The sequence below is a fragment of the Equus caballus genome, chromosome 15 (assembly GCF_041296265.1).
Source record: "Equus caballus isolate H_3958 breed thoroughbred chromosome 15, TB-T2T, whole genome shotgun sequence".
Taxonomy (NCBI): Eukaryota; Metazoa; Chordata; class Mammalia; order Perissodactyla; family Equidae; genus Equus; species Equus caballus.
In genome coordinates this window covers 53695351-53711096 of record NC_091698.1, presented here as the reverse complement: position 1 = coordinate 53711096, position 15746 = coordinate 53695351, and the positions used below count along the sequence as shown (strand labels likewise).

Below are 15746 nucleotides of genomic sequence, written 5' to 3'. Positions count from 1 at the left end.
AATATGTAGAGACAAATGAAAACAAAAAACAACATACCAAAACTTACGGGACACAACAAAATTGGTGCTAAGAAGGAAATTTACAGCTATAAATGCTTACATTAAAAAAAAAAACAAGGAAGTCGTCTGCTCAGTGGAATAGTGGTTAAATTCACTTGCTCCACTTTGGTGGCCTGGGATTCACAGGTTTGGATCCCAGGCACGGACCCATACACCACTCATCAAGCCATGCTGTAGTAGGCATCCCATATACAAAATAGAGGAAGATTGGCACAGATGTTAGCTCACTGACAATCTTCCTCAAGCAAGAGGAAGATTGGCAGCAGATGTTAGCTCAGGGCCAAAGTTCCTCACAAAAAAACAAAAAAGTGAAGAAAGATCTCAAATCAACAACCTAATTTTACAAATTAAAAAAACTAGAAAAGAACAAACTAAACTCAAAGCTAGCAGAAGGAAGGCAATAAAGATTAGAGCATAGATAAATGAATAGAGAATAGAAAAACAATAGAGAAAATCAATGAAACAAAAAGTTGCTTCTTTGAAAAGAAAAAATTGACAAACCTTTAGCTAAACAGACTAAGAAAAAAGGAGAGAAGACTCAAACTACTACAATCAGAAATGAAAGTGAGGACATTACCACCAATTCTACAGAAGTAAAATTTATTATAAGAGAGTACTATGAACAATTGTAAGCTAAAAAATTGGATAACCTAGACAAAATGGACAAATTCCTAGAAACACCAAACCTACCAAGACTAACTCATGAAGAAATAGAAAATCTGAATAGACCCATAACTAGTAAGAAGATTGAATCCATAACAAAAATATCCCAACAAAGAAAAGTCCTGGACCTGACAGCTTCACAGGTGAATTCTATCAAACATTTAAAGAAGAACTAATACCAATTTTTCTCAAACTTTTCCAGAAAATTGAAGGGAAGGGAACTCTTCCTATTCATTTTATGAGACCAGCATAACCCTGATATCAAAGCTAGACAAAGGCATGACAAGAAAACTACAGACCAATATCCCTTATGAACATTGATGTAGAAATCCTCAAGAAATGCTAGCAAACAGAATTCAGCAGCATATTAAAAGGATTATACAACGTGATGAAGTGGGATTTATTCCTGGAATGTAAAGATGGTTCAACATAGGAAATCGATCAGTGTAATATGCACATCACCAAAATGAAGGAAAAAAGCACACAATCATTTCAATTGATGCAGAACAACCATCTGACAAAATTCAATACCCTTTCATGATATAAACACTCAACAAAGTACAAATAGAAGAAAACCACCTCGACATAATAAGAGCCATGTATGAAAAATCCACAGCAAACATCATTCTCAATGGTAAATGACTGAGAGCTTTTCCTCTATCATTCAGAGCAAGGTAAGCATACCCACTTTTACCATTTCTATTCAACTAGTACTGGAAGTTCTAGCCAGAGCAATTAGGCAAGAAAAAGAAATAAAAGGCATCCAAATTGGAAAGGAAGAAGTAAGATGATCTGTTTGCAGATGATATGATCTCATATATAGAAAACCCAATAGGACTCCACAAAAAAACTAATAGTTTTTTTATTTCAGAACTATTTATTATTATTCAGAACTAATAAATGAATTCAGCAAAGAAGCAGGATACAAAGTCAACAGATAGAAATCAGTTGCATTTCTATACACCAATAATGAACAATCTGAAAAGGAAATTACAAAGTCAATTCCATTTATAGTAGCAGCAAAAAGAATAAAATACTTAGGAATTAGCCAGGGAAGTGAAAGACTTGTTCAATGAAAACTGCAAAAAACTGCTGAAATTAAAGACAACATAAAAAAATGGAAACACATCTCATGTTCATGGATTGAAAGACTTAATATAGTTAAAATGCTGATACTACCGAAAGCGATCTACAGATTCAGTGCAATCCCTATCAAGATCCCAATGATGTATTTTCCCGAAATAGAAAAATTCATCCTAAAATTCATACAGAGTCTCTAGGGACCCCAAATAGCCAAAACAATTTTGAAAAGAAAAAGAAAAAACTGGAGGACTCACACTTCCTGATTTCAAAACTGACTACAAAGCTACAGTAATTTAAACAGGGTGGTATTAGCATAAAGACAAGTATATAGACGAATGGACTAGAAGAGAGAGCCCAGAAGTAAACCCTCACAAACACAGTCAAATGATTTTTGATAATGGTGCCAAGACCATTCAATGGGAAAAGGATACTCTTTCCAAACAAATGGTGCTGGGAAAACTGGATATCCACATGAAAAGAATGAAGTTGGACCCTTACCTAAAATCATACATAAAAATTAACTCAAAATAGATAAAGGACCTAAATATAAGACCTAAAACAATAAAACTCTTTAAAAAAAAACTGGACAAAAGCTTCATGACATTGGATTTGGCAATGATTTCTTGAATACAACACCAAAGGCACATACAACAAAAGAAAAAAACAGACATATTAGACTTTGTGAAAATTTTTAAATCTTGTGTATCAAAAGACACAATCCTTAGTGAAACAATGCATTACTTAAAAAATCATGCATTTGTACAAGATCCATTCAATGTGCAAGGTAGGCCCATGGATTTTAATGTAACAGAAAAGGAAATATTCAATGATATTATTTCAAGTTCATTTTGCAAATAACTTTTGAGAAAACACCAGTTGTGTAGTTTTAATTAAGTATCAAAGAGGAATATCCACAATTATCGGGAAACGTTATTAAAAGTAATACTTCTAAAAAAAAAAAGACACTTACCCACATAGTGAAAAAACCAACCCACACAATGGGAGAAGATATTTGTAAATCATACGTCTGATAAGGGATTAATATCCAGAATACACAGAGAACTTCTAAAACTCAACAACAAAAAATTCAAAAATGGACAAAGGACTTTAGTAGACATTTGTCCAAAGAAGATAAACTAATAGCCAATAAGCACATGAAAAGATGCTCAAATCACTAATTAGGAAAATGCAAATCAAAAGTACAATGAGACACCACCTCATACTCACTAGGATGGCTACTATCAAAAACCAGAAAATAAGTGTTGGTGAGGATGTGGAGAGGGACCGGCCCGGTGGCACAGCGGTTAAGTGCGCACGTTCCGCTTTGGCGGCCCCGGTTTACCGGTTCGGATCCGGGTGCGGACATGGCACCGTACGGCACGCCATGCTGTGGTAGGTGTCCCACATATAAAGTAGAGGAAAATGGGCATGGATGTTAGCTCAGGATCAATCTTCCTCAGAGGAGGATTGGCAGCAGTTAGCGCAGGGCTAATCTGCCTTAAAAAAAAAAAATGATGTGGAGAAATTGGAACCCTTGTGCAATGTTGGTAGGAATGTAAAATAGCTCAACTGGTAATGAAAAGCAATATGGTAGGTCCTCGAAAAATTAAAAATGGGGGCCAGCCCCGTGGCTGAGTGGTTGGGTTCAAGCGCTCTGCTTTGGCAGCCCAGGGTTTCACTGGCCCAGATCCTGGGCACAGACCTAGCACCGCTCATCAGGCCATGCTGAGGCAGCATCCCACATGCCACAACTAGAAGGACCCACAACTAAAAATATACACAACTATGTACCCGGGGGGGCTTTGGGGAGAAAAAGGAAAAATAAAATCTTTAAAAAAAAAATTAAAAATAGAATTGCCATATGATCCAGCAATTCCATTTTTGGCTATATACCTAAAAGAACTGAAAGTAGAGTCTCAAAGAGATATCTGTAGACTCATATTCATAGCAGCATTCACAATAGCTAAAACATGGAAACAACCCAAGTGTTCACGAACTGATGAATGGATAAGCAAAATGTGGGACGTACACGTAATGGAATATTATTCAACCTTAAAAAAAGAAGGAAATTCTGCAATATTCTACAAATGGATGAACTTTGAGGACATTATGTTGAGTGAAATAAACTAGTCACAAAAAGACAAATACTGTATGATTCCATTTATATGAGGTACTTAAGAGTAGTCAAGATCATAAAGACAGAAATTGTAATGGTGGTTGCTGGGGGAGGGGAGAATAGGGAGTTGTTATTTAACAGGTATAGAGTTTTAGTTTGACAAGACGAAAAGTGTTATTAGGATGGATGATGGTAATGGTTGCACAACAATATGAAGATATTTTATACCACTGACTTGTATAGTTACAAATGGTTAGGATGATAAATTTTATATGTATTTTACCAAAGTAAAAAAATATATATATTTATACTAATTTGGTCTCCGATTTACTTTACAAATCTTAACCTTGCTTTTTAAATTATCCTTTTTTTAATCACACTATTATCTAACATGGCTCTTTTTTTTTTTTTTTTTAAGATTGGCACCTGAGCTAACATCTGTTGCCAATCTTTTTTTTTCCTTCTTCTTCTCCCCGAAGTCCCCCAGTACTTAGTTGAATATTCTAGTTGTAGGTTCTTCTGGCTCTGCTCTGTAGGATGCCGCCTCAGCATGATGAGCAGTGCTAGGTCAACGCCCAGGATCTGAACTAGGAAAACCCTGGGCCGCCGAAGCGGAGCACCCGAACTTAACCACTTGCCCACAGGGCTGGCCCTGTAACACGGCTCTTTATTAATTACACGGATGCTATGTAAAGCACGTATTTCTAAATATGCAGATACTTAGTTACTCTCTAAACAGTATTTTGCTAGTTTCAAGGAAAGGGAATCAAATTTTAAAACCGTTACATAAAAGAGTTCATCAGACTAAAGAGCTTCTTCAAGGCAAGGGAAAACAGGATTGAAACAAAAAAACAGCTCACTAATTGGGAAAAAATATTTACAAGCCACTTATCCGACAAAGGGTTAATCTCCATAATATACAAAGAACTCACACTGCTTAACAACAAAAAAACAAACAACCCGATCAAAAAATGGGCAGAGGACATGAACAGACATTTCTCAAAAGAAGATATGAATATGGCCAATAGACACATGAAAAGATGTTCATCATCGCTAATCATCAGGGAAATGCAAATCAAAACTACACTAAGATATCACCTTACCCCCGTTAGATTGGCAAAAACATCCAAAACCAAGAACGACAAATGTTGGAGAGGTTGTGGAGAAAGAGGAACCCTCATACACTGTTGGTGGGAATGCAAACTGGTACAGCCACTATGGAAAACAGTATGGAGATTTCTCAAAAAGTTAAAAATAGCAATACCCTATGACCCAGCCATCCCATTACTGGGTATCTATCCTAAGAACCTGATATCAGATATCTCAAGAGTCCGTTGCACCCCTATGTTCATCGCAGCATTATTTACAATAGCCAAGACGTGGAACCAGCCTACATGCCCAGAAACTGATGATTGGATAAAGAAGATGTGGTATATATACACAATGGAATACTACTCAGCCATAAAAAAAGACAAAATTGGCCCATTCACAACAACGTGGATGGACCTCGAGGGCATTATGTTAAGCGAAATAAGTCAGTCAGAGAAAGACGAACTCTATATGACTCCACTCATAGGTGAAAATTAGTATATTGAGAAGGAGATCTGATCGGTGGTTACCAGGGAAAAGGGGGGGTGGGGGGAGGGTACGGAGGGGGAAGTGGTGTACCCACAACATGACTAACAAAAATGTACAACTGAAATCTCACAAGGTTGTAATCTATCATAACATTAATAAAAAAAAAAAAAAACAAGTTAAAAAAAATAAATAAATAAAACCGTTACATAAAAGAGTTTTAAAGTTTAAATCTATTTCATTGAAGAAAACATTAAAATAAATGATTATTAATTAGATGCAAACCAATTTTATATATGCTATAGTTAAAATTAACATAAGGTTAAATAATTTCATACTGTAAAAGTATAAAATCTTAAAACCTCCAACATACCTAGACTATCAAGAACCAACATTCAATTTTAGGAATTTGAAACTCAATGCTCCTTTAAGAGCTCTGTTGGATGTTGTTAGAATGGTATTTCAAATATTTTCTGTAATTTGAATTAAACATTACCTAAATAATGCTGAGCTGGGAAAAAATATGTTAAGAACATCTCCAAATCTAGCATTACAGCTTAATGTTCTATTGTTTGTTGCCCTGACAAAAATGAATGTTTACAATGAATTCAGAAACCACCTGGAGATTCAAACTCACAATGAAATTGCAATGACATATTGTGCTATTTGACATTAGTTATTACCAGAGATGGTTCTCCAAGAGGGCAAAAAAGACAGACAACTCTATTATTAATATAATTGGAAATGTGCTGAAACACCCACCTGACCAAAAATCCTCTCTTGCCAAGTATTTTATTACCTGTGAAGGGCAAAATATAAATTAATCAGTGCTAACGTGTTCCTTAATCTGATTTACAAGTGGAGCTGACTACTGTATAAAGAGAACAAGGCCTGTGAACTACCCGACAGGTGACTTTCACTGTGTGTGTTTGGATGGGAGGGGAGGATGGGGGCATACATGTTTGTGGTCTTCTTGGAGCATAGGAATTTCCTATCCTGCTATAGGACTGTAGCAAAAATTCTGGTTATGAAAACTCTCCCTTCGAAAATTCACTGTAAGTCAAGGACAGGAATCATGAGATTTTAAGAACAATAACAACAACAGGGAAAAACCCTTTTCTCTTAGCAACTAGTAAAAGAATTCATTTAGTAGGATCACAGGAGAAATTTTTGATAAGTGATCAGGGTGAAAGGTAAGACTCTAAGAAGCTAGGTTTTGAGAATAATGCACACCTATTCTATACGAGAAAAGGAGAGCAATCTGTTTTGCTGCTCAGACAGACAGGCAGAAAAGGGAGAGACAGAGAGAGCATGCTGTGTGCTATGCCTTGAGAGCCATCCAGACACTCTATGCCCAATCTTTAATAAAGAATTTAAAGCAAGCCAATTTAAAGCAATTTTTTTTTAGCAAATTACACAATGAAATATATATTCCAATTTCAGTCCATCTTGATCTTAGAAAATGTTTATTTTCTACTTTCTATTTATGCTAGATCAACTCATTTTAGCAATTCACTTTCTTCTTTCATTAAATACATAGGAAAAGTCTGATCGTGAGGTATAAGAACTCTAATAAAATGAATGCATTTATTTCTAATTTGTATACATGATTCTTAATAAGTTCTCAGCAGTTCAACACCTTTGAGTTTGATATTCATTTACTGAAGAAATACCATACCATATTTTTTATCATATCCTTCACTTCATAAATCACTTATCATTTTAGGCCCACTTTCTATGATTTTATTATAAATTAAGCAATGAGAAATAGCATTGTCATGATTTTAATGTTATTTTACATTGATATTTTATTACTTTCATATCATTTTACTCTTGACTTCATTGTTTTAATAATCTCTTTCAAATGCATTCCATAATTTATTTCTCAGTGGTTTCTATAAAATATTCCTCAAAATGAGTAATAATGCATTAATTTAATTTAAAAATGAAGTCATACTTTTTCTGCAAGTAAGCAAATCTTACTGGACTGATTAGTTTCACCAATTAGGTTATAAAGCAATATTTTATCCAAAATTGAAAATTCAATGAACAAATAAGCCACCTCAAGGTTTTGACAAAAAACATATTTAAAGCATATAAGATAAAAGCATTTAATTGAAAATATTGTTTTGGGAAGAGGATACTGAAATAATATTTCAATTTTTCTTACTTTCAGAGTTTATTGAATTAAGATAACTCTAAATGAAAGAAGAACCGTATAATTTTAAGCAAATTTTGGTAGAGCTTTGAATGATTAATGGGTAATAAATCCTTTTCCAAGCCAGGTGGTTTTCAATTCTTTGCTTTCAGCCAAATTGAAGAAAGGTCTAAATAAGTCACCAGTTAATACATCATTATAAACGATTTCTGATAATAGGCCACCATGTGATTTTGTTTCGCAAATGACACGGAAGGAGTTCAATGAACTCCCATCTTCTCATTTATGTGAAAAACGTTTCTAAGCACTTACAACTATAACTCTGGAAAATACGAATAAATTTGAAATTGAATCCAGTCTCATTCTAACCATAAGTAATATTCATTCAGAGACATATAAACTAATCAGAGGAGAAAAAGTCCCATCCATTAAGAGCAACATTTCCATTAAAATTTTACTTTTGATTTTTAATAATTATCTAAATTTGTAACATATTTGTTTTGATAAATTGCATATTACTAAGAACTTAAATGATAAAAAGTTTATTAAACTTAGAGCCAGCCATAAGTGACATTAAAAAAATCAGTTTCAATTCATATTCATACTTTTGTGATAAAGAAGTATGATGATAGTGTGATCATAAAAGATTTTTTAGATTAAAATACATTAAAGTAAGATAACATTATGTCAGGGACGTGTATTGGAAGTTTGGAATTAAGGATGTATAGAAATTTCAACTTTTGACTGTCAAAGAAGAGATATTTACCTATTTTTTTAATGGATGATGGTAGGAGAACATCTAGATTCCACTGTATAATTTTTGAAGAATCCTATAACAGTTATGTTTAAAAATTCAATATTTATAATACAATGGAAATTACAAACTTTACAACTGTATAAACATGATATATTAGATGTTAATTTTAAAATGTTTTGGGGATATATATATATTTTGGGTTTTTTTGTTTTGTTTTGTTTTTTACAGATTGGCACCTGAACTAACATCTGTTGCCAATCTTTTTTTTTCCTTCTTCTTCCCAAAGCCCCCACCTCCACCCTCCGGTATACAGTTTTATATTCTAGTTGTGAGTGTCTCTGGTGGTGCTATGTGAGACGCCACCTCAGTGCCATGTCGGCGCCCAGGACCCGAACCAGTGAAACCCTGGGCTGCTGAAGTGGAGCGCGCAAACTTAACCACTCAGCCACAGGACCAGCCCCCAGGGATATATTTTTAAAAATACATGAGTAACTGGGGCGGCTCCGGTGGTGCAGTGGTTAAGTTCACGCCTTCCCCTTCGGTGGCCCAGGGGTTGCCAGTTTGGATCCCAGATGCGGACCTATGCACCACTTGTCAAGCCATGCTATGGTAGGCATCCCACTTTAAAGCAGAGGAAGATGGGCAAAGATGTTAGCTCAGGGCCAGTCTTTCTCAGCAAAAAAGAGGAGGACTGGAGGCAGATGTTAGCTAAGGGCTAATCTTCCTCAAAAAAAAAAAAAAGAGAGAGAGAATAAGAAGATCTTAGTTTTCTAGACATGGCTAGAAGACCTTGGACAAATCACAACTTTTGAAACTCAGTTTCCTAAACTGTAAAATGAAGATAACATTCACTCTACCTCAGGATTAAATTATATATATGTAATATTATATATATTGACTATACATTCACTATATATAGTAGTATTCACTATATATATATCCACACACATATACATGCTTTTTTAAAAATGTAAAACAATATGATTAAACTTATGAGGGCCTACGAAAATAACACCTCCCTTAATTTTGAATTCTTTTTATATGAACTGGACAGACCGAGGAAGACATCACATGACAAACACCAGCCGTAAGTCATGAAAACTTGATTCATTTCCAGGGTCTGTATACTAAATTGAGCATATAAACAACTAAATTCCTCATGTGCCACAATTCTTTAAAATTAAACTTAGCCAAATATGGGAGCGTATTATAAAACCAGATTTAGGAACAAAGACGCTGAAATGTTCAATAAAAAAGGAATGGGGCACGTAGATTTAGAAGCAACCCTATGGAGGGCCATCCTTACTTAGCCTGTCAATCCCATCTTTTGGGGACAGTTTGCAACTTCCTGTCTTTATAATGAGCATTTTGCCACATAAATTCTAAGGCTTGCAGCAAGGTTATGAAACCACTAAGAATAATATGTGCCCATTTTCTGGACATCCATCTACAGTCCTCAGTAGTTCCATTTAGATGGAGCCAATTATATTCCCCAGGCAAACCAAGCATACTAGATAATAAATACATCATATTAGAACAAAAGATAATTTTGCTAAGTATATATTTTATAATCTAAACTATTCTTAATTCTGCTTATAGGTTAAGCCTAATAATTTAGCTAAGTGATTTGGTAAACTAGTTAATAACAAGCTATTTACCAAAAAATTGATGATATATAAATTTTTATTAAAGTGTCAAATTACATCTGTGAAATTTCTTATATGCTCAGTATTTCACAACTTCTTCCAATCGCTTCCCAAGATAATTTGCATTTACAAAATTTCTGCTTAGATAGAAAAGCTTGATTAGGTTCATTAAGCCAAGATTAAAGATTAGTCTTTCAGCTTCCACAATAGCAATTTTAAAGGCATTTTGCTGGTACCTATTGTGAGGAAGACATCATGTTGTGTGCTATGAGACATAAACAGATGTATGACACAGTCTCTCAGCTCAAGGAAATTATCAGTCTAATAACTGATACAGAAAGCATTATACAGTGAACACCACCTAAATTCTGCAATTAATATTTTACTATACAGGGGGCAGCCCCTTGGCCAAGTGGTAAAGTGCGCTCTGCTTCAGCGGCCCAGGGTTTCTCCAGTTCAAATCCTGGGCGTGGACATGGCAGCGCTCATCAAGCCATGCTGAGGCAGCATCCCACACGCCACAACTAGAAGGACCCACAACTAAAAACACACAACTATGTACCGGGGGGCTTTGGGAGAAAAAAGGAAAAATAAAATCTTTAAAAATATATATATATTTTACTATACAGTATTTCCTCAAATTACTATATTTGCTTTATCTATATTTTAATTTTTTATGGACATACCTACTCATCCCTCTATATATCAATAAATCCACCTTATATTTTTAAGGCATTTCAAAGAAAGTTGCAGGCATAAGTATGTTTCACCCCTAAATACTTCAGCATTACCTATCATCAACTAGAGTTTAATAATTTTTAGTTTTTTTGATAAAATTTACCAATATGAAGTATACAAATCTTAAGTGCATCATCTGCAGATTTTTACAAACACTTACACCTCTGTAACCCAAATCCCTACCAAGATATAGAATACTACTGTCATCAGAAAAGTTCCCTCATGCCCATTCCCAGTCAATCCCCACCCCAAGTCCCATCTCTAGAGGGAACCACTGTTAGTGACGTTTTTCCTAATACAGATTAGTGTTGCAGATAATTTTTAAATTCAGATTTCAAAACTAAGAGTGATCATCAGGCTGAAGAATCAAAAAGACTTCCTGTACATGGATAGACGTATGGATAAATAATAAATATAGCAAAATGCTTAACAGTTGGAGAAATTAAGTAGTAGGTATATGGGTGTGCCAGTTGTCAATTTATTATCCCTCAGAACCAAATCTTCCTTTCTTTGCCCTGGTTTGTGACACTGGAACTAGAATCTGTAAACATTTCCCTTTGCCAGTTTAAGAGAAGGCAATGGAGTGATCCTTTAAGGTGAGAGTAGCAGAGAGACACTTTCCTTCTGGATTCTGGTCCTTCATTATTATTATTATCATTCAGCGTGGGAGCCCAAGAGCCTTACTGAGGAGACAAGTTCCAGCTGTGGCCTCAAGTCTCAGTCTCCCCGCTGATAGTGGGTACTTCTATAGACCATGCAGCCTTGGTAAACATGCCCTTTTTTTGAAGAGGTCTGAATCCAAGCTTTGGGAAGAAGAGCCCTCGCTCAGTCTTTCTTCCCCATCCTAGAAGTAGTAGCTACTCTTCTGCACCTGCTACTTCTCGGACCCTTAGAGCTCTTGTAGTAATTAACCACACCTGCCTGGTTCTACTTAACAATTCATCATATTAAATTTCCAAATAACCAGTATAGTTCTGTCTTCTAATGGAACTCACACTACTATAAAGTAGTAATATAAAGTATAAAGCTAATGTACAGCTTTTCAGGATGTTTGAAAATGGGGGGGAGGGGGTAGATTTAAAAAGATTGTCAAGATGTTAATAATTGTTGAAGCTGGATGACAGACTAAGAAAATTATACTACCATCTCTTCATTTTGAGTATGTTGGAAATTCTGTACTAAAGAGTTAAAAAAAAAAAGAAAAAAGAAGGGCTTCATAAAGGTCAAAGCATTTGGAGAGCCTCAGGGAATGGATTTCAAGAGGCAGAAACAGAAGATGAGAGCACACTTGAGGAAAAAGCACACATAAAATATAGAGGCAGAAACTGAAGGACACGTTTGCACAACAGGAGGTAGGTTGGCTAAAGTAGAAGATATATAATGCAAATAAATATGTTTGGTGAGAATTTTTTTCCTTCTCTTTTAACCTTCATTTTACCTTGTGGGTTCTTCACACTCCATTGCTTTCTTTTTTCCCTAGTCCCCTGTCCCTGCTCCAGCCTATATTTCTACTTACTGTCCAAGGTCTAGCTCTTCTCACTTCTTACGAACCATAAATTGATCCATTTCAGAGTCGTTTCATGTGTGTTAATTTTTTTAAACAATGAGCATAATTATATCTGTCTCTGGACACATTTATAAGAAAATGTAGATAGGGTTGTGCTTATATAGCAGTATTTTTTACAGGTAAAGCCATAAGTAGTGACATAAAACAAGTTTTCATAATCTCTAGTTAGTAAGGGACAGGAGAAAGCATTAACTGATTTATTATTATTATTTAATAACTCACGTCACTTTATTCTTATAATCACAAAATATTATCTATACCCAGAAGAATGAGTATATATATGTGTGTATGTCAACACATTACCTCTGGGAAGGGATTGGTAACATTCTTTGTTAAGCTGGATAGTGGGTACAGTTCAACAAATAATAAAATGAATACCCAATTGTTTTCCTCCACCCACCGATACATTTAAAGTCTCCTTAGCCCCTCTCCAGTGACATTTCTCTTCTTCCTAATTCCTTATAAATGATAATTCTTGTGAAACTTGATGTACAAAAAGCATGCTTGTTTAATCCACATTTAAAATATTATAAATTATAAAACCAGCTAGACATTTAATAGGACAAACTCATAATAGAGAAAAGGTCATAGAGAGCAAATATATCCAAACGAAACATATATTACAACAATTTATAAAAATCACATATGAATATAGACCTGTTGCACTCAGTAAAATATACAGACATCCCAACCGGGTTCCTCTCTCTCCTAACCCCCATTATTGGTAGGGTCTGAACCTGCCATTCTATTTCAAGCCTCTATATATGGCACATGCTCTTCCATCTACTTAGAAAGTGGCAGGGACAAAGGTATTGCAGAAGAGTAGGCAGCAGCAGACAGATGTTGTTTGGTGTCACCCAGGAAATGACTCTGCTTTCTTATACCCTCCCAAGGACGTGGGCTTGCTGATGTTAAGTCTGGTTCAAAATCCAGGACAGTGTAATGCTCATAAACATTATTTTAAATAGACACACCAAGACTGTTAATGTGCAGTCTTCCAGAATAAAGTGACAATAGTTAAGACAAGAATTGGGTTTATTTCTTGCCTCTGATGGGACCCTTCCTGTGTAGTCACTGTCACAGACAGCTATGCACACCATCAGAAGCACAAGGGCAAAAGAAATACCCCCACAAAGATCTGCTGCAGCTGCTCCTGCTCTGGTTGTTGTCTTGATTCCAATAAGTTCTAGCAGCTGTGCAATAGCACTTTCCGTGATGTTAAAAATGTTTCATATTCTGTCACATGTAATTATTGAGTGCTTGAAATGTACCTAATGTGACTGAGGAATTGGATTTTTAACTTTATTTAATTTTAATTAATATAAATCTAAATAGCCACATGTGACTAGTGACTACAGTCTTGGTAAATGAAGTTCTAGAGCCTTAAAAAAATCAGGGACTTAAAGTATATATGTTTGCATGTTGTCTTACTGCCAACCCAAAACCCTGCCTGCAACGTTGCAAATGTGGTTCTACCTCCTACCTTAGCTGCTAGGCAGAAACATCCATTTGTCCTCATTCAGGCAACACATTCTTTGTGAAGCCATGGCAGTTCAGAGTTACCAACTCTTTACCTAACTATTACTAACCAGGTTACACCATGTTGTCATCATGGATTTACATATATCTGTGGCCCTGCTATACTGGGGGCTCTAAATCGGCAGCAATAGCGACATTTGAATTCCGAATCTCTATAGCCTAACAGAGTTCCACATCCTAAAACTCTTGCCCTATATTCTCCTGGCCAATTTATTAAACCTGTCTTCATCAAGCCAGTCCCAGCACTTTACTACTCTACCATTTGAAATCTCATAATCCCATCGACGACCAACATCTTAGAACTGCGGAAATTCCATGTCATGTTATCCGTATCAAAGAGTGTGGTGTTTTACTTCTATATATATATATATATACACACACACACAATTGCTCAGTAGAAAACACTGTAAAATAGTGGAAATGATGCATATTAGAAAATCAAGTGGAAATAAAGTTGATACGTAAGTCTGGAATTCAGGACTAGACACAAATTTGGGAGTTTTTTTGACACAGAAGTGGCATTTGAAACCATACAACTCATGAATTAGATCACTTACAGATTAAGTGTAGACAGAAGAATACAGGCACTACAATGTTAAAGAGTTCAGAAGTAAAAAGAACTTGCAAGGAACACTGAGAAGGGACAGCCAGCAACATAAGAGGAAAACCAGGAGAGTAGGTTGTCTGAGAACCAAGTGAATAAAGTGATTCAAGGAGGAGTCATTCAACTACCATAAATGCTATTGATTGATGAAGTTGGAAAGTAAGGTGTTATACTTCTTACCCACAATAGCAAATGCTCAAAACTGAAAGATACCACTTGGCTTTCATTTACCAGTGATAGAGAATAAACAGAAGTTACACCAACGTTATCTAATATAGATATTTCATTCATTTTCATTACACATATGCTATTCCAGAGCATCACATCTTCCTTTTAATATCCACATGAAACAAAGTGTCAGCGAGCACAACAATTCTCTTGGGCAACATTAATTTTAAATGAAAACTTCTTAAGTTGTTTTACCAGCCGAGACGCTGCCTGAACCAACCAGTGTCTCCCATGCAGCTGCCACGCTTTCCTTAGAAATACAGGTTTGGCACAATTTAAAGGTCAAGATAGTTTAAAGAGCGTCCAGTTTCCAAAAGAGAATACCCCAAAGTGTCAACATTCAAAGAGGACTTAAAGAAAAAGTTAGATGCGAGGACAGTGAGCTCCAGGAAGGGAGGGGCTTATCTCCCACAACGCAGGCTCTCAGTATTTTTTATTTAACTTTAGAAGAGCTGCATCTTTTAAAGGCGCGAACTTCAGGGCACTATACCCTCCAGAACACTGTTGCCCCAACACTCTGCGCCGAGAAGGGACCGGCGAGCTCGCGGGCACTCGCCCAGTAGATCAGCACCAGGCAGATAAAGGCAACGCGGGACGGCGTACAACCGCATTCCCGACCCCAAGGTTAAAGAAAACCCCTTGCCCTCGGGCCCGGGCTCACCTGCCCCGGAGTAGGGAAGACGCGCGGCCCCCGGCCGCCTCAAAGGAGGCGTCCCGGCAAACCCCTCGCCTCGTCACCGGACACTACCAGGGGCGGAGAGTCCCGTGGCTAGTAAAGGAGGACCCGGGAGGGCGCGGGGAGCTCACTCGGTCTCCTCAGTCTCGGAGCTACCGGCGCCGCAGATCCCTCAGGTACTCCTCAGTGGATAAGGCGCGCGCGCGCTCTTCCGCCTCGTTGCTTAGCAACCTGCGAAGCCTTCCAGTTTTCCCGACACGTCAATTCCTCCCGCCCCTCCAAGAGTGTAGTTTTAAAAAAGATTTTGTTTCCGGGTCGAGCTGGATTTACGCAGCG

At 36.5% G+C, this 15746-nt stretch overlaps 1 protein-coding gene across 6 annotated transcripts in view; it reads right to left on the bottom strand.

Moving 5' to 3' along the window:
* WDPCP (WD repeat containing planar cell polarity effector) overlaps nt 1-15736 on the bottom strand; it is a 379254-nt gene extending 363518 nt beyond the window's left edge. For all 6 annotated transcript variants that reach the window (XR_011426040.1, XR_011426041.1, XM_070235381.1 and 3 more), the window contains exon 1: nt 15396-15736. The gene's annotated coding sequence lies outside the window, so the exon portion shown is untranslated. The remainder of the gene's footprint in view (nt 1-15395) is intronic.
* Nucleotides 15737-15746: the final 10 nt, after the last annotated feature.